Here is a 22,628-nt window from a genome sequence, read left to right on the forward strand (position 1 = left end):
TCTTAAAGTCCTCTGTGCTCTTCCCAGTTATCCCTAATAATCCCTCAGTCATGTGCTCAGTCTTTGCCAACCCCTGGGCTGTAGTCTGCCAGGTTCCTTTTCCATGAAATTTTCCAGGTAATAATATTGGAATGGGTTGCTGTTTTCTCCTCCAGGGGATCTTCCTGACCCAGGGATTGAACTCATGTCTCCTGTGTCTCCTGCACTGCAGCAGATTCTTCACTGCTTTAGCCATCAGGGAAGTCCATCCTTTCCCCTAATCCCTGACAAACCCTGCTTTTTTGTGTTGTCTCCACAATCAGACTTTTCTAAAATGTAATTTGGTTGGAATCAGACAGTATGTATTCTTTTAAGATTGCCATCTTTCACTTAATAATTACATTTATGTCTTCTCCATGTCTTTTCATAGCTTGATACTTTTTTTCATCTTGGCTTTGAATAATATTCTACTGTCTAGATGTACCATAGTTTATTTATCAGTTCACCTACTGAAGGACACCTTGGTTGCTTTCAAGTTCAGGCAATTATGAATAAAGTTTCCATAAACATTTTAATGCAGATTTCTGCTTGGACATAAGTTTCAGCTACTTGGTTAAATATCAAGGACAGATGGCGGAATCAAATGGTAAAAGTATGTTTCATTTTATGAGAAACCGCTGGTAAATGATGAGAATACAACAAATTCTGCTTATCAACTCTTAGAATTACTAATGTATGTTCATTTCCTTAATTCTTATAAAATGTATCATGCAGTATTTTAATGGAATTTCTATTTTTTAAGACATCCTTAGTCTGTATATTGGAGTATACCAAAACCATTTACATCCATTGTACTTGGCAATTGTGTGGTGGCTTGAGCATTCTTTGACATTGCCTTTCTTTGGGATTGGAATGAAAACTGACCTTTTCCAGTCCTGTGGCCACTGCTGAGTTTTCCAAATTTGCTGGCATATTGAGTGCAGCCCTTTCACAGCATCATCTTTTAAGATTTGAAATAGCTCACCTGGAATTCCATCACCTCCACTAGCTTTGTTCTTAGTGATGCTTCCTAAGACCCACTTGACTTCATACTTCAGGATGTCTGGCTCTAGATGAGTGCATACCATCATGGTTATCAGGGTCATTAAGATCTTTTTTGTATAGTTCTTCTGTGTATTCTTGCTATCTCTTCTTAATATATTCTGCTTCTGTTAGGTCCATGCCATTTCTGTCCTTTATTGTGCCCATATTTGCATGAAATATTCCCTTGGTATCTCTAATTTTCTTTAAGAGATCTCATCTTTCCCATTTTGTTTTCCTCTATTTCTTTGCATTGATCACTTAAGAAGGCTATTTAATTTCTCCTTGTTATTCATTGGAACTATGCATTCAGATGGGTGTCTCCCTTTTCTCCTTTGCCTTTCATGTCCTGTCTCAGCTATTTGTAAGGCCTCCTCAGGCAACCATTTCGCTTTTTTGAATTTCTTTTTCTTGTGGTTGGTTTCGATCATGGTATCCTGTACAATGTTATGAACCTCTCTCCATAGTTCTTCAGGCTCTCTGTCTATCAGATCCAATCCCTTCAATCTATTTGTCACTTCCACTGTATAATCCTAAGGGATTTGATTTAGGTCATACCTGAATGGTCTAGTGGGTTTCCATACTTTCTTTAAGGCTGAATTTAGCAATAAGGAGTTCAAGATCTGAGCCACAGTCTGCTCCCAGTCTTGTTTTTGCTGACTGTATAGAGCTTCTCCATCAAAAAATCTGATTTCGGTATTGACCCCATGGTTATGTCCCTGTGTAGAGCCATCTCTTGTGTTGTTGGAAGAGGGTATTTGCTATGACCAGTGTGTTCTGTTGATAAAACTCTGTTAGCCTTTGCCCTGCTTCATTCTGTACTCCAAGGCCAAACTTACCTGTTACTCCAGGTATCTCTTGACTTCCTACTTTTTGCATTCCAGTCCCCTATGATGAAAAGGACATCTTTTTTTGGTATTAGTTCTAGAAGTCCTTGTAGGTCTTCTTAGAACCATTCAACTTCAGCTTCTATGGCATTAGTGGTTGAGACATAGACCTGGATTACTGTGATGTTGAATGCTTTTCCTTCGAAATGAACAGAGATCATTCTGTCGTTTTTGAGATTGCACCCAAGTACTGCTTTTTGGACTCTTTTGTTGACTATGAGGGCTACTTCATTTCTTCTAAGGGATTCTTGACCACAGTAGTAGATGTAATGATTATCCAAATTAAATTTGCTCATTCCAGTCCATTTTAGTTCACTGATTCCTAGAATGTTGATGTTTACTCTTGCCATCTCCTATATAACCTCTTCCAGTTTACCTTGACTCATGGACTTAACATTCCTGGTTCCTATGCAATATTGTTCCTTACAGCATTGGACTTTACTTCCATCAGCTGTTGCATCCACAGCTGGGTGTTGTTTTGCTTTGGCTCAGCCTCTTCATTCTTTCTGGAGCTATTTCTCCAGTAGCACATTGGGCACCTACCGACATGGGAAATTCATCTTTTAGTGTCATATTTTTTGCCTTTTCAAACTGTTTATGGGTTTCTCAAGGCAAGAATATTAAAGTGGTTTACTATTTCCTTCTCCAGTGGACCACATTTTCTCTGAACTCTCCACCATGGCCCGTCCATCTTGGGTGGCCCTACAAGGCATGTCTCATAGTTTCACTGAGTTGGACAAGGTAGTGACCCATGTTGGGTTAGTTTTCTGTGATTGTGGTTCAAACTACCACACAATTGCACTGATCTCACATACTAGCAAAGTAGTGCTGAAAATTCTCCAAGCTAGGCTTCAACAGAACAAGGACTGAGAATGTCCAGATGTTCAAGCTGGATTTAGAAAAGGCAGAGGAACCAGAAACCAAATTGCCAACATCTGTTGGATCATAGAAAAAGCAAGGTAATTCCAGAAAAATTTCTGCTTCATTGACTACGTCAAAGCCTTTGACTGTGTGGATCACAACAAACTATGGACAATTCTTCAAGAGATGGGAATACCAGACCACCTTACCCGCTTTCTGAGAAATCTGTATACAGGTCAAGAAGCAACAGTTAGAACCGGCCATGGAACAACGGACTGATTCCAAATAGGGAAAGGATAGTAGTAGTAGTAGTCAAGGCTGGCTACTATTGTCACCCTGCTTATTTAATTTATATGCAGAGTATATCATGTGAAATATGAGACTGGATGAACCACAAGCTGAAATCAAGATTGCTGGGAGAAATATCAAAACCTCAGATATGCAGATGACACCACCCTTATAGCAGAAAGCAAAGAAGAACTAAAGAGCCTCTTGATGACAGTGAAAGAGGAAGGAGAGTGAAAAAGCTGGCTTAAAACTCAACATTCAAAAACTAAGATCATGGCATCCAGTCCCATAACTTCATGGCAAACAGATGGGGAAACAATAGAAACAGTGAGAGGGTTTATTTTCTTAGGCTCCAAAATCACTGTGTATGGTGACTGCAGCCATGAAATTAAGATAGTTGCTCCTTGGAAGAAAAGTTATGACCAACCTAGACAGCATATTAAAAAGCAGAGACATTGTTTTGCTGACAAAGGTCCATCTAGTCAAAGCTATGAGTTTTCCAGTGGTCATGGATGGATATGAGAGTTGGACTGTGAAGAAGGCTGAGCGCCAAAGAATTGATGCTTTTGAACGGAGAAGACTCTTGGCAGTCCCTTGGACTGCAAGGAGATCCAACCAGTCAATCCTAAAGGAAATCAGTCCTGAATATTCATTGGAAGGACTGATGCTGAAGCTAGAACTCCAGTACTTTGGCCACCCGGTGCAAAGAACTGACTCATTTGAAAAGACCCAGATTCTGAGAAAGATTGAAAGCAGGAAAAGAAGGGGACAATATGGTTGGATGGCATCACCGACTCAATGGACATGAGTCTTAGCAAGCTCTGGGAGTTCGTGATGGACGGGGAAGACTTGTGTGCTGTAGTCCACAGGGTGGCAAAGAGTCAGACATGACTGAGTGACTGAACTGACACTTGGCAAAAAACTAGAGGAGAGAATGGTGTAAAAGTCCTTTTGAAAAGATCAGACAGAGCATGTTGTATGCTTGTTCTTGCTCTGGTTTTTTAGTGTACCTACCTTTTAGTTGCACAAGAACTGTCTCCACCCCTGCAGTAAGTGAGCTTTGTCCCATGAAAAGCAAGTGATCTTCACTTCCTCTGAGAGAGTAATTTTTGATTCAGCTATTAGTGATTTGCATTATCTGATTCAATTATGTTTGATTAGGCCTTGCTAACTGATGAGTCAATTGCAGAATCATACCACCAATGTATTCCAGACATTATAGCAAATGTTTTTTAAAATTGTTACAATAGTATGATTATTAAGAGTAGATAATTAGTCAAATCATTTTAGGACAATTCTATTGTTTTGATAATTTTAGTGTATATACTTCTGTGTAAAAGATCTTCCAATTCATCTGCTTTTAAGTTTCTGGATGGACTTAAAAGAGAAATATCCTAATTTTTTTAGAAAAGCAATATCTAAAAAAAGTTCAACTATTATTCTTTTGTTACTTTTTAACCTTGTCAGATTTTTTTCCCACTACTCATACTAAAATAAATTCTGGAAATAAAATATACTGTTGAGACTAAGATTTTACAGTTACTGATTAAATTTTTCCTTTTCATAAAAAGCCTTGTTCTCCTTAATTTATGAGTTGTTTCAATTAGGTTATTATGAAATGATTTCACTATCATAACAGATTATCAATTTTGCTTGAAGATATTTGTATAAATTTTATTTTTAAAAATTCCCACTGCTGTCAAAATTTTTTGAAAATTATTGATCTATATCAAAAGTTGAATAAACACTTTCAAAAATCATTTGTATTATAACACTCAAGAGTTGGGATTAAATAAATTATTTACATTTCAGTAAAAACTGTTATTGCATGTATAACCTATTAATTTGGACACATGGGTTTAGATTTTTATATTAGTAATGTCTACAAACCTATTTTTGCCAAACATTTTCATAAAGCAGACAGGATTACAGAAGATAAAGTATTTTCAAGGCCTTTGCTATTATCTGTTTACATACAAATAGAAAATGTTTATTAGAAATGATTCTCATCTGTTCATTAAAACAGTTCCAGGAATTTGATATTCATATATAATAATAAAGGAACAAATGAAGTACAGGAATAACCAGAGTGATGAAATCAGAATTTCTATGTTGTTAGATAAATTATTGCTCAGTCAATCCAAGCACTCATTTGGTGATTGAGAACCTGTTATACTAGGTACAGGACTTGTTGTGCAACACAAATAATTAAAAGAAGTCATCTTTGCTCTCACTGATGTGATGTGAGATTTAACTAAAAATATTTAGTTAAAATATTTAAATCAGTTGAAGAGATTACTAAAAGCAAAGACTCAAGAGAGTGTATAACCAACTGCCCAAATAACTAAACAATCTGTTCCTTTCAGAGGAAGTTACTCCATCTATCCTATAGATTGTTATACGGAGGAGAGTCCCATATACATTCTTTAAAACCTGAAGAACATCCCTTTTGATAATTCAACCAAACTTTCTCATAAGTTAGGCATTTTGATGACTTTTCTTGTATAGGGCATTCCTTGAGATAAAATGAACATTTCAGTATGTTAGATCAGAATCTGTGCATTGTTAAGAATAATACTTGATTCTCAGATACAAGGTCTCTTCAGGTTCTTGTGATAGAAGAGCCTGGACAATCTGACTAACATAGAAGAAATAGGCAAAAAATTATTCCAGTTGAAATTTTATAATTTTTGTGGATTATGGGTTGAATCAAAGGTTTTTTTTACATTCTTTTCCATTATGGTTTATTACAAGATATCAAATATAGTTCCTGTCTTTACAGTAAGACCCTTTTATCTATTTTATAAATAGTATTTGTATCTGCTAATTCTAAACTCCTGATTTATCCCTCCCCCACCCTCTTTCCCTTTTGGTAACTGTATGTTTGTTTTCTATATCTATGTCTATTTTGTAAATAAGTTCATTTATATCATATTTTAGATTTCAGATATAAGTGATATCATATGATATTTGTCTTGGTCTGGCTTACTGCACTTAGTATGATAATTTCTAGCTATATCTATCTTGCTGTATATGAAATTATTTCCTCCTTTTTTGTGACTAATATTTCATTGTGTGTGTATATATATATGTATGTATATACACTACATCTTCTTTATCCATTCATCTACCGATGGACATTTAGGTTGCTTCCATATCTGAGCTATTGTAAGTAGTGCTGCTATGAACATTGGGTTGCACGTATCTTTTTGAATTAGTTTTCTATGGATATCTGCCCAAAAGTGAGATTGTTGGATCATATGACAACTCTATTTTTAGTTTTTTAAAGAACCTCCATAGTACTTTCTTTAGTGGCTGCACCAACTTACAGAGAATCCCTGGTGACTCAGCTGTAAGGATTTCGCAGCAATGCAGTAGATGCAGGTTCGATCTCTGGGTTGGGAAGATCCCCTGGAGGAGGAAATGACAACTTGCTCCAGTTTTCTTGCCTAGAAAATTGCATGGGCAGAGGAGACTAATGGGCAACAGTCCATGTGGCTGCAGAGTCAGACACGACTGAACATGCTAGAACTTATATTCCTACCAACAGTGTAAGAGGGTTCCTTTTCTCCACACTCTCTCCAACATGTTCTTGGTAAACTTTTTAATGATGGCCATTCTGAGCAATGTGAGTTGCTATCTCATTGTAGTTTTGATCTGCATTTCTCTAATAATTAGCGCAATATTGAAAATCTTTTTATATGTCTGTTGGCCATCTGTATGACTTCTTTGGATAAATATTATTTAGGTCTTCTACCCATTTTAAAATTTGATTTATTGTTGTTATTGAATCGGATGAGCTGTTGTATATTTTGTAATTAAGCCCCTGTCGGTCATATCATTTGCAAATATTTTCTTCCAGACCATAGATGGTGTTTTCATTTTGTTTATGGCTTGCTTTGCTATACAAAAGCCTATAAGTTTGATTAGGTTCCGTTTGTTTACTTTTGTTTTTATTTCTGTTGTATTGGAACACTGAATTTAAGTCTTTAAGTATCACATTGTGGCGAGTAATTGGCAATGAAGTTAAGAAATAAAGGTGATGGTGGTGGAATGAGGAGGATATTGATTCCTTTAGTCAAGGATTTTTTACCTCTGGTTCTTCTTATCTCCTTGCTATTTTTTTAAATTAATTAAGGTGAAATACCCTTTTATTCCCCTTTTCTCCTTCCTTTTGTCCATTAACCTCACCAAAAAGAAAGTTCCCTGATTCTTATAGTAAGTTCTTATTGCCTCTACTTTCTATACTGTATTAATTTCTCCTCCAAAGAATTTGACATTAAAACTCAAGGTCTTTCTTTCTTTTCTTTCTCTTCAGATCTTGTGTAGTCTTTTGCAGCCTGACACATTCTATTGTAATGAATATGACATGACTGCAAGAAAATCTGAGGGTTAAAACTATAACTGAATCAAATAAGTTATTGTTATGTGTTATTCAGTTACTAAGTCCATCTTCTGAGCTTTACCAGCTAAATAGATAGTCACAACCATGTTCTCCTCTCTATTTTGTTCAATAATTAACTCTATCATGAATCCACTTGTAATCCACACTTACATTTCAACTCTCTGTATTAAGAAATTATCCTCCAAAATACATATAGAACTATGTAAACTTAGATACTGTAAAGGAGAGATTGTCTGATATATCTCTTTAAATATAAAAAAGGATGAGAAAAATCACTCATAGGTAATAATCACAGAACAGTGGCAGTACTAGATTCAGCAAAATGTCACCTGGCTCCAAATTTAATACTTAAACTTACTACTCTTTTTGTCACCAAGACACTAGAATTTACCTTTCCCTGTAGTGTTACATTGTACAAATTTCAATAACTGCTAGAGGAAAACCTTGCTATTCTAACCTGTACTAAGATTTTTCAGGAGTCTGGTACATAATCAAACAGTATGGTGTTTTGTTATTTTATCAGGTAATAGAAAATTAAACCAGATGTGACTAGCCATGTTGTAATCACTAAAAAGTAGATTTTCTTGATCTCATAGTAGGTTATTCTGAGATTGGACCTCAAAATTTCTGAATATTAATATCTAGAAACAGCAATAAAAAGTTATTCTAACATTTCCATACACTTGCCTCCTCTGGTTCTGATTTGGAGGCAGGAACTTGGGAAGCACAAAGACGTGCTTGTCTGTGGAGCAGTCATCAAGAGCACATGTCATGATTGCTCAGGCACAGGACTCACCTTTCCATTTCTTCCCTTTTCCATACTTCCATTTCCACCAGCTCTTGTATCTGCCTGCCATTTCCTGAAAGCCAAGGTGACTAATGAGTGCCGGAGGCAGCAGATGGGAAGGTAAGCTTTTCTCGTCTGCCCTCTTATATTAACCGGTAGGATTTCTTGTTCTTTCGCATAACATTCCACTCAGTTGATCACTAAGCAGTCAGAAACAGTGTGAAAGGCATTTGGTACTTGTTTAATACAGGGATCAGCATCAGAGATTATGCAGGAGATAGATGAAAACATGGTTTGAATCTACGTGCACCTCAGTCAGGAGAGTATGGTTGAGCCCCACCTGCGATGCAGTGTGTCCATAGCTCACCTCCTAACTCTTGCCCCAGACCTGGCTATTGAAACCTTATTACAGCTGATGCAGTTTTACAGTAGGTATACCTAAACTCTGACTTCAAAAGCAGCTTCATTATGTGATAGGCCATGTTAAATTGCTAGCAGATTCATAAAGAAATCCATCCTTCCAAATGCGTTATAAGGGCTCTGAATTCTGGTGGTCATGAACTCTGTGAAACAGTCAGCTCCAATTGTTTGGGGATTTATTTTAAGTCAGAGGATCAGTAAGGTCTTTAGAATGTTCTTCTCTTCCTTCCTACAGTGGCTGTCCTTTTGGTCATTTCGCTGCTCATTAGAACTTGCAGTAGGGGACCATAGAAAAAGAAGTGAAACATCAATTCTGTCTGTTTTGTGGTGGTGGATAACAAGATAAGCTATTGTGACAATGCAGAAGATGTGGGGGCTACTGGGTGTAATGACGTTTACAGATTATCTGCACACCAGTTATTGAGGTTTATTTTATAGATGTGGGAAACTGGGAATTGCTTATAGCCAACTACCTTTGCTATCATCTTTACTGTTCATTTTTTTTTTATTATAAAAGCAGTGGTAATAAAAGCCTAAGCATCATATATAAGCCTGAAATAAAAACAAATTATCTTTCTACCTCTCCTGCAGTCCCACTCCTAAGTAACCCATTTTGGACAATTTTATTTTTAGATCTATTGATGAGTTCTGTTACTGTAAATAATATAATTCTACTGTTTTATTTAACAAATCTAAGCAGTTGTCTCTTACCTACCAACTCGGAAAGATAAAGATGAAGAATTTAGTCCATGTATATGATTTTGCTTCGTGTTCATTTAAAAATTTTTTAGCATTTTCATCATTAACTTTATAAGCTAAAAGAGTAGGTTTAAAAGTTTGATCAGCTGAAGCAAAGAGCTGACTCATCGGAAAAGACCCTGATGCTGGGAAAGATTGAAGACAAAAGGAGAAGGGGGTGACAGAGGATGAGATGGTTAGATAGCATCACCTACTCAATGGACGTGAATTTGAGCAAATTCTGGGAGATAGCGGAGAACAGAAAAGCCTAGTGTGCTGCAGTCCATGGGGTTGCAAAGAGTCGGATATGACTTAGCAACTGAACAACAATAACATGTCAAATTGCACACACACACACACACACATACAAATGCCATACAGACATGAAGTTTGCTCTAGTACTTCCACAAGAAATATTTTCCAGAAATGGTGGGTAAAAGATATGAAGTATATTCATGACTAAAATACTGTGACTTTACCCTACTGCTTTGCCAATATTTTGGCTGAGTATAGTACTTCAAGGTTATATGGCATTTGTGTGTGTGTGTGTGTGTGTGTGTGTGTGTGTCTGTAAGTTTGAAGGCATTTGCTGCATTGCCTTTTGGAATTCTATGATATTGATTAGACTTTGGATGGCGACCTGTCTGTTATTCTGTTTATTAACACTCTTCCCTATTTTTTTCTTGAAAACTTTGGGGATTTTTTTCCCCTCTGTCTTTGAAATTTTAATTTTTCATTCATCCTGCTTGGCATTCTATCCACCCTGGATCTGAAAACTTGGGTAGTACTTTAGCTCTAAACCATATACTCCATCTTTTAAAATCTTACTGCTCTCTTTCATTTTCTCTGTTTTTTTTTTTGTAGGACAGGCATTAGGTACGTGTTAGATATCATGCAATACTTTTCTAACCTTAGGCTTTTCTATTAAATTCTGTATCCTTTTCTATGTTGATTTATACTGTGGGAAATTTCTTCGACTGTATTGTGGTGTCTTTCCCAATTAAAAAAAAATTTGGTTAATCACATTCTAAATTTCTAAAACCTCTTTCTTACACTCAGATTTCTTTATTTTGATTTAGTATCCTATTTTTACTTTTTGGAGTCAATATTTTCTTAAACCTTTCTGAGCATATGTAATAAAATACTTTCAAGTTTTGAATTATTCTTTCTTTTGAGGTCAATGGTTTAGTTTATTTTCCTTCATTTTTGTGCCACTATTTTCCCTAAATTCTGAATGAAGTCAATTTAAGACACTTAATCTTTTATTTAAGATTTTTTTTGTTCTAAATACTTTATTATTTTTTTATTTTATTTTATTTTTAAGTGGAGGGTTATTACAATATTGTGATGGTTTCTACTATACATCAACATGAATCAGCCATAGGTATACATATGTCCCCTCCTTCTTAAACCTCCCTTCCACCTCCCTTCTCATCGCATCCCTCTAGGTGGTCACAGAACACTGGCTTTGGGTTTCCTGTGTCATACAATAAATTCCTACTGACTATTTTACAGATGGTAATGTGTATGTTGGGCTTCCATTGTAGCTCAGTCGGTAAAGAATCTGCCCGCAGCACAGGAAACCCGGATTCAATCCTGGGTTGGGAAGATCCCCTGGAGAAGGAAATGGCAACCCACTCCAGTATCCTTGCCTGGAAAATCTCATGGACACAGGAGCCTGGTGGGCTGCAGTCCATGGGGTCACAAAGAGTCTGGCACGACTGAGCAACTAACACTTACTAATGTGTATGTTTCAATGCTACTCTCAAATCATCCCACCTTTTTCCTGCCCCACTGTGTCTAAAAGTCTGTTCTCTGTGTCTGCATTTCCATTGCTGCCCTGTAGATATGTTCATCAGTACCTCTTTCTAGATTCCATATATATGCGTTAATATTTGTTTTTCTCTGACTTACTTCACTTTGTGTAATAGGCTTTAGATTCATCCACTTTATTAGAATCAACTCAAATGAAAATTGCTCTGAAACCAGGGTGCGTCTTAAAATCAGAGAAATGCCACAATTTAATTGGCAGTGCTTTTTCTGTGGTACATAAAATAACATGTTCTACAATTAATATCATCCTAGTTGAAAGGAAACAAATGATCTGATCATCTGCAGTTGGTTGCTAACATTCAAAAGAGTTAGATCAGCTGGCATGGTTTTCTTACACAGCTATTTAAGCTTGTTACCTCTAAGGGCTTCCCTGGTGGCTCAGCTGGTGAAGAATCTGCCTGTGGGAGACCTGGGTTTGATTTCTGGGTTGGGAAGATCCCCTGGAGAAGGGAAAGGCTACTCACTCCAGTATTCTTGCCTGGATAATTCCATGGACTGTATAGCCAATGGGGTTGCAAAGAGTCAGATGCAATTGAGAAATTTTCACTTCCACCTCTAAGGGCATTTGTGTTGTAGGCAGTTGTGTGAGTTTTTTGATTGGTATGCTTCATTTTAGGTGCACTAGTGGAAGAAGCAGACAGGTATGTGTGCCCCTCCCCACATACTCCAGTACCAAACTGAAGAGAGCTTTACTCTGGGGTGTGGCACTCACATTAAAGCCTGGCTTTTCCCAGGAAGATCATTCAATTTTCTAATGTTGTTTTGAGTCTGAAGATAAATGCTACTATACTCAAGGATGTGAGTTGGAAATTAGACGTTAAGGTTCATCACTATTCTCTAGAGATTATTATCTGAATTTTTGTCTTTCTTCTCATTCTTAATCTCTATACCATCTAGTTGTCCATAGAGACTCTGAATTCTTCTATATCCTACCTGGGTGCAGCATTTTCTTGTTAGCATTTTGACTCTGGTTTCCTCCACTTTGATTTGTCTATCAATATGATCATATTTGGACTTCCCTCGTGGCTCAGATGGTAAAGAATCCACCTGTAATGCAGGAGACCTGGGTTTGATCTCTGGGTTGGAAAGATCCCATGGAGGGGGGAATGGCAACCCACTCCTGTATTCTTGTCTGCAGGATCCCATGGACAGAAGAGCCTGGCAGGCTGCAGTCCATGGGGTTGCAAAGAGTCGGATATGACTGAGCGACTAAGCACATGGCACAGCACAGCATGATCATATTAACTTCTGCTACTTCTTCATTTAGGTCTAGATCAATGGTTCTCACCCTAGTCTGCACATTGCAATCACCTGAGAAGCTTTATAAAAACACAAATCCCTGGATCCCACTTTCAGAGATTTTGATATGGTCAGTGAATCTAAGGTGCAACCAAGATTGAAAGCTATTGGCCCAGAGCAACTCTGAAATCTAAAATGTCAAAGGGGAGGCAACACAAAATATTGATTACCAGCCCAGCTTCTGTAGACAAATTGCCTAGCTTTAAATTCCAGCTCTACTGCTTAGTATCTGTGTGATCACAGGCAAGTAAATTTCTCTGTGACTCACATTTCCTCATCTGTATACTGGGGGCCATAACCATGATAATGGTTCTTAAGGTTATTATATGAATTCGTGAAAGTGTTAGTTGCTCAGTCATGTCTGACTCTTTGCAACTCCATGGACTGTAGCCCATCAGGCTCCTCTATCCATGGAATTCTCTAGGCAAGAATATTGAAGGGGGTTGCAATGTCCTTCTCTAGGAATCTTTCCCAACCCAGGGATTGAACCCAGGTCTTTCACATTGCAGGCAGATTCTTCACTGTTTAAGCTACCCAGGAAGCCCATATGGATTCAGTAAATTAATATTAAACAATATTTAGGTCACAGTGTTACATAAATGTAAATACACCAGCTACTGCTATTGCTACTGCTGCTAAGTCGCTTCAGTCGTGTCCGACTCTGTGCGACCCCATAGACAGCAGCCCACCAGGATCCCCTGTCCCTGGGATTCTCCAGGCAAGAATACTGGAGTGGGTTGCCATTTCCTTCTCCAGTGCATGAAAAGTGAAAAGTGCAAGTGAAGTCGCTCAGTCATGTCCGACTCTTAGCGACCCCATGGACTGCAGCCCACCAGGCTCCTCCGTCCATAGGATTTTCCAGGCAAGAGTACTGGAGTGGGGTGCCATTGCCTTCTCCAAATACACCAGCTACTGAGCACTTTTTCTCCTCCTCTTTTTTAGTTTCTCACTCTCCAACATTCTGAACTCTGATTTTCGCGCAGTCTATCATTCTGGAGGTAGCTTTGCTTACCTCCAGGAGTCTGTGTACTAGACTCCATGGTCCATCACCTAGTCCTTCTAAAAGGAAAATCTCCTTTGGCTCCTAAAATACTGTTTCATTCTTATTCTCCCTTGATAATCTTTTCCAGTGTTCTTTGCCACTGTCCTTGATTTTGTAGCCCTGTTGACATTCTGAAGAAGCAAACCAGCCATCGAGTCATTTTTTTAATTCTCCTTTTCTGCTCCTCACTTGGACTATTGACTGCTACTGAGAAAAATGGTGTCATTACAAATTCATAGTCTGGAATGATATTAAGTTCTCCATACCACCTGATTTTTCTCATGCATTGATTCTTCTATTTCTCACACTGTGAGAAATTTCTCCCTCCAAACTTCTCCCTCCATAAACTGTTTATTGGGTCTCTTTTCCATATCAGAAAACAACTTTTCCTCCTATTGCATGAAAGGTTATAGGCTGTCAATTGCAGGCTTTCTCACCTTCCTACAAATGGATCAACTGATGTGCGTAGCCTTACCTCCTTTCTTTTGAGTCTAAAGGAAGAGTTATATATACCTCCTGCTCAAAGGGAATTCAAACATCAATGTTCTTGATCATTCTCATTACTTCTCTCCATTTCTCTCACTCTCTGTGTCTCTCTCTGTCATTCTCGTGTGTTTCAACTTTTTCATGTCCTTCATTTAGATTCTTAACATGTATTTAAACCTCTCATGAAAAAATCGTTCTCTCTAAAAACCACAATTTCTTTGTCTATCACTTCATAGACAAATTACTCAAAAGAATGTTGTACACTTACCTTCTTTCCTGTGTTAGATCCTTTCAGTCTCATCCTCAGTCCATTCCCTCAGTCGTGTTCAACTCTTTGTGACCCCATGGACTGCAGCACGCCAGGCAGCCCTGTCCATCACCAACTGCTGGAGTTTATCCAGACTCATGCTCATTGAGCTGGTGATGCCATCCAACAACCTCAACCTCTGTCGATTCCTTCTCCTCTGAACTTTAGTCTTTCTCAGCATCAGAGTCTTTTTCAATGAGTCAGTTCTTCCCATCAGGTGGCAAAAGTATTGGAGTTTCAGGTTCAGCATCAGTCCTTCCAATGAATATTCAGGACTGATTTCCTTTAGGATGGACTGTTTTAATCTCCTTGCAGTCCAAGGGACTCTCAAGAGTCTTCTCCAACACCACAGTTCAAAAGCATCAATTCTTTGGTACTCAGCTTTCTTTATAGTCCAACTCTCACAACCATATATGATTACCCGAAAAACCATAGGTTTGACTGGATGGACCTTTGTTGGTAGAGAAATGTCTCTACTTTTTAAAATTCTGTCTACATTGGTCATAAATTTTCTTCCAAGGAGCAAGCATCTTTTAATTTCATGGCTGCAGTCACCATCTGCAGTGATTTTTGGAGCCACCCAAAATAAAGTCTGTCAATGTCTCCACTGTTTCCCATCTATTTGCCATGAAGTGATGAGACTGGATGCCATGATCTTAGTTTTCTGAATGTTGAGCTTTAAGCCAACTTTTTCACTTTCCTATTTCACTTTCATCACGAGGCTCTTCTGTTCCTCTTCGCTTTCTGCCATAAGGGTGGTGTCATCTGCATATCTGAGGCTATTAATATTTCTCCTGGCAATCTTGATCCAGCTTGTGCTTCATCCAGCCCAGTGTTTCTCATGATGTACTCTGCATATAAGTTAAATAAACAGGGTGACAATATACAGCCTTGACGTACTTCTTTCCCTATTTGGAACCAGAAAGTAGGGAAAGCCACTAGACCATTCAGGTATGACCTAAATCAAATCCCTTATGATTATACAGTGGAAGTGAGAAATAAATTTAAGGGACTAGATCTGATAGACAGAGTGCCTGATGAACTATGGGTAGAGGTTCTTGAAATTGTACAGGAGACAGGGAGGAAGACCATCCCCAAGAAAAAGAAATGTAAAAAAGCATAATGGCTGTCTGAGGAGGCCTTACAAATAGCCGTGTAAAGAAAAGAAGCAAAAAGCAAAGGAGAAAAGGAAAGATATACCCATTTAAATGCAGAGTTCCAAAGAATAGCAAGGAGAGATAAGAAAGCCTTCCTTAGTGATCGGTACAAAGAAATAGAGGAAAACAATAGAATGGGAAAGACTAGAGATCTCTTCAAGAAAATTAGAGATGCCGAGGGGAACATTTCATACAAAAATGGGCTCAATAAAGGACAGAAATGGTATGGACCTAACAGTAGCAGAAGATATTAAGAAGAGGTGACAAGAATATACAGAAGAACTATACAAAAAAGATCTTCATGACCCAGATAATCATGATGCAATGATCACTCACTTAGAGCCAGACATCCTGGAATATGAAGTCAAGTTGGCCTTAAGAAGCATCACTATGAACAAAGCTAGTGGAGGTGATGAAATTCCAGTTGAGCTATTTCCAATCCTAAAAGATGATGCTGTGAAAGTGCTGCATTCAAGATGGCAGCAAATTTGGAAAACTCAGCAGTGGCCACAGGACTGGAAAGGGTCAGTTTTCATTCCAATCCCAAAGAAAGGCAATGCCAAAGAATGCTCAAACTATCACACAATTGCACTCATCTCACATGCTGGAGAAGGAAATGGCAACCCACTCCAGTACTCTTGCCTGGAAAATTCCATGGACAGAGGAACCTTGTAGGCTACAGTCCATGGGGTCACAAGGAGTCAGACACAACTGAGCGACTTCACTTCACATGCTATTAAAGTAATGCTCAGAATTCTCCAAGCCAGGCTTCAATAATACATGAACTGTGAACTTCCTGATGTTCCAGCTGGATTTAGAAAAGGCAGAGGAACCAGAGATAAAATTGCCAACATCTGCTGGATCATTGAAAAAGCAAGAGAGTTCCAGAAAAGCATCTATTTCTGCTTTATTGACTTTGCCAAAGCCTTTGACTGTGTGGATCACCACAAATTGTGGAAAATTCTGAAAGAGATGGGAATACCAGACTACCTGACCTGCCTCTTAAAAAATCTGTATGCAAGTCAGGAAGCATAGGATAAGGAGTACATCAAGGCTGTATATGTCACCCTGTTTATTTAATTTATATGCAGAGTACATCATTAGAAATGCCAGGCTGTATGAAGCACAAGTTGGAATCAAGATTGATGGGAGAAATATCAATAACCTCAGATATGCAGATGATACCACCCTTATGGCAGAAAGTGAAGAAGAACTAAAGAGCCTCTTGATGAAAGTGAAAAAGGAGAGTGAAAAAGTTGGCTTAAAGCTCAACATTCAGAAAGCTAAGATCATAGCATCCGGTCCCATCACTTCATGGCAAATAGATGGGAAACAGTGGAAATAGTGGTAGACTTTATTTTTCTGGGCTCCAAAATCACTGCAGATGGTGACTGCAGCCATGAAATTAAAAGACGCTTGCTCCTTGGAAGAAAAGTTGTGACCCACCTAGACAGCATATTAAAAAGCATAGACATTACTTTGCCAACAAAGGTTCGTCTAGTCAAGGCTACGGTTTTTCCAGTAATCATGTATGGATGTGAGAATTAGACTATAAAGAAAGCTGAGCGCCGAAGAATTGATGCTTTTGAACTGTGGTGTTGGAGAAGACCCTTAAGAGTCCCTTGGACAGCAAGGAGGTCTAACCATTCCATCCTAAAGGAAATCAGTCCTAAATATTCTTTGGAAGGACTGATATTAAAGCTGAAACTCCAATACTTCCACTACCTAATGGGAAGAACTAACTTCTTGGAAAAGACCCTGATGCTGGGAAAGATTGAAGGTGGGAGGAGAAGGGGACGACAGAGGATGAGATGGTTGGATGGCATCATGGACTCAATGAACATGAGTTTGAGTAAACTCCAGGAGTTGGTGATAGACAGGGTTGTCTGGCATGCTGCAATCCATGGGGTCGCAAAGTGTCGGACGGGACTGAGCAACTGAACTGACTGACTAAAATACACCTCTGATCTCAACTTTATTAGACACAGCTGTCTAATAGAACTTTCTCATCTGAATAGCCTAAGGAACCTCTAAAATTGATCTCATTGACTTTTCCTTAATCTTGTTTTCCTTCAAGTTTTACTGATTTTAGGTATTAGTGAATGACAATTTAGTAAATGACTTCCAACACTGAAGTCTAAGACTCACTCTTGATATCACTCTCATTTTCATTTCACACTCTAGATGAGTTTTTAAGCCCAGGTGCTGCTATTTCTATAACCTCTCTTGTCTTCCCTCCTTCCTATTGTTTACCTGCACTACTATTGTATTAACTCAGAATTTGATCTTTTATTGGCCAACTTTACTTTAATTGTCTTTTAACTTGCTTCTTCCATTATATCTTTGTAAGAGATTTTTTCCCAAAACTTATGTAGAAGGAAATGAATGTCTACATGTTTTAAAATGGAGATTAAACTTGTTTTGTCTTATTATCTATACCATTATAAACAGTGATTTGACCCATTCTATGAGAGAGGGTAAGACTATTTCATCTCCCAGGGAACAGAGATCAAGCAGTTATGTTTTCTGAAGACATAGTCCATCCTGTATTGTGGAAAGAGAAGCCAACTTTATTCATACCTGTAGTTTGAACTATTCAGTTTCAGCTTTAATGGGTCATTGTGGTTGCTCTTTTGACAGAAAATAGTATAATTTTCAGGATAATACAGATCTTTTTGCCATATATTTTGCTTTTTTTTTTTTTTTTTTTTGCTTTATGAATGAGTAGAACAGAGGTTCTCAAGGTATGGTTCCTGGACCAGAAGCATAATTATCACCTGGGAACTTGTCAGAATCACAGATTCTTGACTTCTACCCCAGACCTACTGAATTTGAAATTCTGGCCATGGGATGCTGCTAATATGTGTTTTAAAAAGCTCTCCAGGCAATTCTGATGCAAGCTAAAGTTTGAGAAATACTGGCCTAGAATGATGTCTGCCAAATAGTGAGTGTTGAATAATCATTTGTTGAGAAAGAGAATGAATGTTGGTACAAAGAGATAAAAGGGTCTTGAGGTTGCTGGGTTGCTATGAAAGGCACCATGGAAGCTTCCAGAAACTTTACTGAGTTAGAATTCTCTCTAGATAATATTTTTCTTTCTGTTAGAGGGACTCAGGTTGCCCACAACTAAGACCTGAACCCTTTGGTGTTCTGGCTGTCAAAGAGTGGAATATCTCTTCATGTGTACCAAGAACTTCTCTTTGGAGTCAAAACTCCCAGAGCAGTCCCTGAACATCAGTCAGGGAAGTTGCAGGAAGCTTTATTTTGGGAGTGGCTGTCAAACAGTCTGAACTGAGTCAGTAAGGGACAAACACAAGCAGATACCCTTTGTGACAGTGTTAACATGTGTGTCTGGTCTCAGCTTAAATTATATCACAGGCATCAGAGCACATGTGCAATGGCCCTAAGCATTTTTCTCACTTTGATTCTGATGCAATCTGTATAAGGTGCTCCAGTCTGTTGATTCTAATTCATTTCCCCAAAAGCATCATGAAATATGATTCACAAATTCATCTGTCTTTGATTCAGCTTTCTTAAAAAAAAAGAGTATGACCCCATTTCTAAGGGGAGAGCTCTGGTCAGCATTGTAAATATAGTCAGAGATAAAAGTCCTATTTGCAATTACAAATAATCCCCTCCATTACTCTTAAGAGAAGTTTTCCCCTTGTTTCTGAAAAAAATAGTTATTGAAAATTGAGGTTTGGGGGAAGTGCTTTTCTAGAGCTAGTGAGAAAATTATGTAAACTTTAACGAGGGAATACCACTATGATGCTTCAAGAATACCAGGAACATGAGCCCCCCAAATGCTGAAGGCACATGGAATAATGTCACAGAGGCTCCCTCCCACCCCTCTGTGTTGACATTATCAGTATCTCCAAACTGATTAATCCTTCAATCTTTGTTCTTAATGCCTAAGCAGTGGTGAGCAGGATGAGAGCAGGAGAGCTGGGTGAGTTACTCTCCTGAATGCCTGTGAAGTTAATGAAATGGGTGCTGCAAGTACTGTGATGCTGGAGGTCTGGTTCAGAGAGCACTAGCTAAGGGAGCCTTAGACACAGGAAGTGTTTAGTAGGTCCACCTGAGACTGATGCGCACTCTGTGTAAAGTTCTGTCAGAGAACTGTGTAAAGTTCTCAGTGAACTTTACATTTCAAACTCAGCCTGCTAAAAACTAAACACCCTCCCCAAAGTTATAAATATTGGTTGGTGTGTGGCGTGGTAGGTAGGGGCAAAGAAAGTGTGGCTGCTGCTGCTGCTAAGTCGCTTCAGTCGTGTCTGACCCTGTGTGACCCCATAGACGGCAGCCCACCAGGCTCCCCTGTCCCTGGGATTCTCCAGGCAAGAACACTGGAGTGGGTTGCCATTTCCTTCTCCAATGCATGAAAGTGAAAAGTGAAAGTGAAGTCGCTCAGTCATGTCCGACTCCTAGCGACCCCATGGACTGCAGCCTACCAGGCTCCTCCATCCATGGGATTTACCAGACAAGAGTACTGGAGTGGGTTGCCATTGCCTTCTCCAGGAAGTGTGGCTACTTCCCGCAAAAAGAGTTGCCCTATTCACCCATCCTCAGGAGCTGATGTAGAGGAAAACAGCAGTAGCTGAACCCCTTGAACATAGCTGTCTGGACTTCCTGGGTGTCAGCGGCTAGTGTACTTGGCTACAGGCTACCAGACAGCTGCTGAGGCAAGTGGATCCCAGTATCCCGCTGAGAGGGAACTCGCTCAACTCTTTCTCACTGACATGGTCCAGAACACCCACAGGGGGATGGTAATAAGGAAGGTAGGTACTCTAAGCCCATTATCTCAGGGGATGAAGGGGGAATAGGGGCAGAGCTTGAGCCCTTCCTGGAAAATTTCAGAAGAAGTCCAGGCTAGGCTGTCTTTTGAGCTTAAATTTCTCCCAGAACTGCTGGGGCCTCTGAGTGGAGAAGACTGGACAGAGAGAGCAACTGGGCTTTCTTGACGAGTCACAAGAGCTCATTGTATTCAAACTGCTCCATGAAAAAAACAAACTTATCTTGAAGGATAATCATACTCAGGCCTGTTGGGCCAGAATTTCTTGAAATGAGTTGTGGGTGGTCAGTGGTTGGAGTCAGTGAGTTGTATCCAGAACTTGAAAGCCAGTAGGGAGCCTCACTATTAACTCAAACTAACCAGTTTAGAATGCTAGGCCCACACTCTCAGAAGCATGACACTTCTTATTCACACTCTGTGTTTAGATGCCTACAGAGAATCGAGGGCACCCTCTGTGATAATTTACTCTTTTCTAGGAGTTGTATCTCCTAGACTCCTCAAGCTAAGCTTCAAGAACTTTGATTTCCGGGACTTTCCAATATCCAAGGAGTGGAAAGAAATTGAGAAAGGAACTTTAAGCCAAGAGTAATGTTTTCTCTCACCGTGATTGAAATGTGGAATGTGTTCAGGGTGAGAACGCAAACAGAACTGAATGACCCTGACCATTTGAAAAAGATCCAGAAATAGTTCATTGTATGAAGTTAAGGATTTGAGAGTGAATAAATAAAAGAGTTGCCAAATAGTGGCATAACCTTTGAATCTGTGCAATCCTCTTGTTTCCCACAACGATGGTGAGTAAGAAAGCCATTCTGAGAAACTGATCCTATGACTCTCTACTCACAAAGTCTTCAGATGTGAAGTTCAAACCCATGCACAGTAAATAAGGTCTTCTAAACTCTAAATCCTACCAGTCTCTACACCCATAGGTCTTATCACATTTGCAGTCCCCCAAACAGTGCCCAGCCCATAGCAAACACTCAACACAAAGGTATGTAAGATAGAGTTCTGTCTGGATAATGCTTCATCTTTAAAGAACCATTCAGACTTATGAAGCCTTTCTCATGCTCCCCTTTCTCCAGATATAGCAGTTACTATTGCAAATGTAACTGGCTTCACTGGCTCAAAGAACATGAGTTTGAGCAAGCTTCGGGAGATGGTGAGGAACAGGGAAGCCCAACATGCTGCAGTCCAAGGGGCTACAAAAAGTCAGACATGACTGTGTGACTGAACAACAGCAACAGTTGCATATGTATATCTCCTTATGCAAGAATATTGTTCTACTCATTCTACTCTGTGTTCATAGGACTAGCATAGTCCCAGATGTTCAGGGCATACACAAAAATATTGAATGAATGAATGAATAATAAACAAGCAACTGAAGCACAAGGATATGTAGTGCCTTAACCAACAGCATTTTGTAGAACCACAACCTGGACTGGTAATTAAATATAAAAATCTTAGTCTCAGCTCTCTTCAAAATCCCGTCACAAATGCTGTCACATGAATCCTTCTTTGCTTTGTTTTGCATTGAATATCTACAGCTATATATAAAGTGAACGCCTGGTGAGTGGGTGGGTGGTGGTGTTCACTCTTATTTAGTGAAATGTGAATATGTCAGAATTACAGAAAATAGAAAGAAAATGGTGTATGCAAAGCTGTCAGTCCTCATGCCTGTTTTTTTTTTTTTTTTTTTTTAATCTGAGATGGTGCTGAGTTGGTTCAAACTTAATATTCACATCCATTTTATCACATCAAATATGATCATTAGCAAACAGTGTTTGATGGTAGCTATTTCCTGACTGACAATAGCCATCCGGTAGAACCCACTTTCCCATATGCCTGGGGCTGATACAATTCAGATAGTGTGGAAAATAGTAGGAGGAAGGAAGCAATTAAAAATGAAGGGGAAGCTGGGGCCAGGGGATAGGTACCAATTTTAATCTCACACAAGAATATTTCTACACCTATTCTCTGAAAGTTATGGGTGGGGACAGAAATGCTATTTTTAAACCTGTCTCATATCCTCAAGTTGGCATGGAGTCCTGCCCATAGGATGAGTGTCAGGAAACCCTGAGGGTGGGCACTAGTGTTTAAAATAAACTCAGTCTGTAGCCTAAGAAAACAGAAAGAAATTATCTCTAGATACTGTGGATGTAGAGGAAGCTGGAAAAGGGGATTGTGGTAAAATTATAAATTCAGTGCCCCGAGCAATATTTTATAAGTGTTTTATACGCCCCCCGCCCCAATCGTAAACAGAACTTCTCTCT

This window comes from Bos javanicus, chromosome 1 (assembly GCF_032452875.1).
Source record: "Bos javanicus breed banteng chromosome 1, ARS-OSU_banteng_1.0, whole genome shotgun sequence".
NCBI classification, from domain to species: domain Eukaryota; kingdom Metazoa; phylum Chordata; class Mammalia; order Artiodactyla; family Bovidae; genus Bos; species Bos javanicus.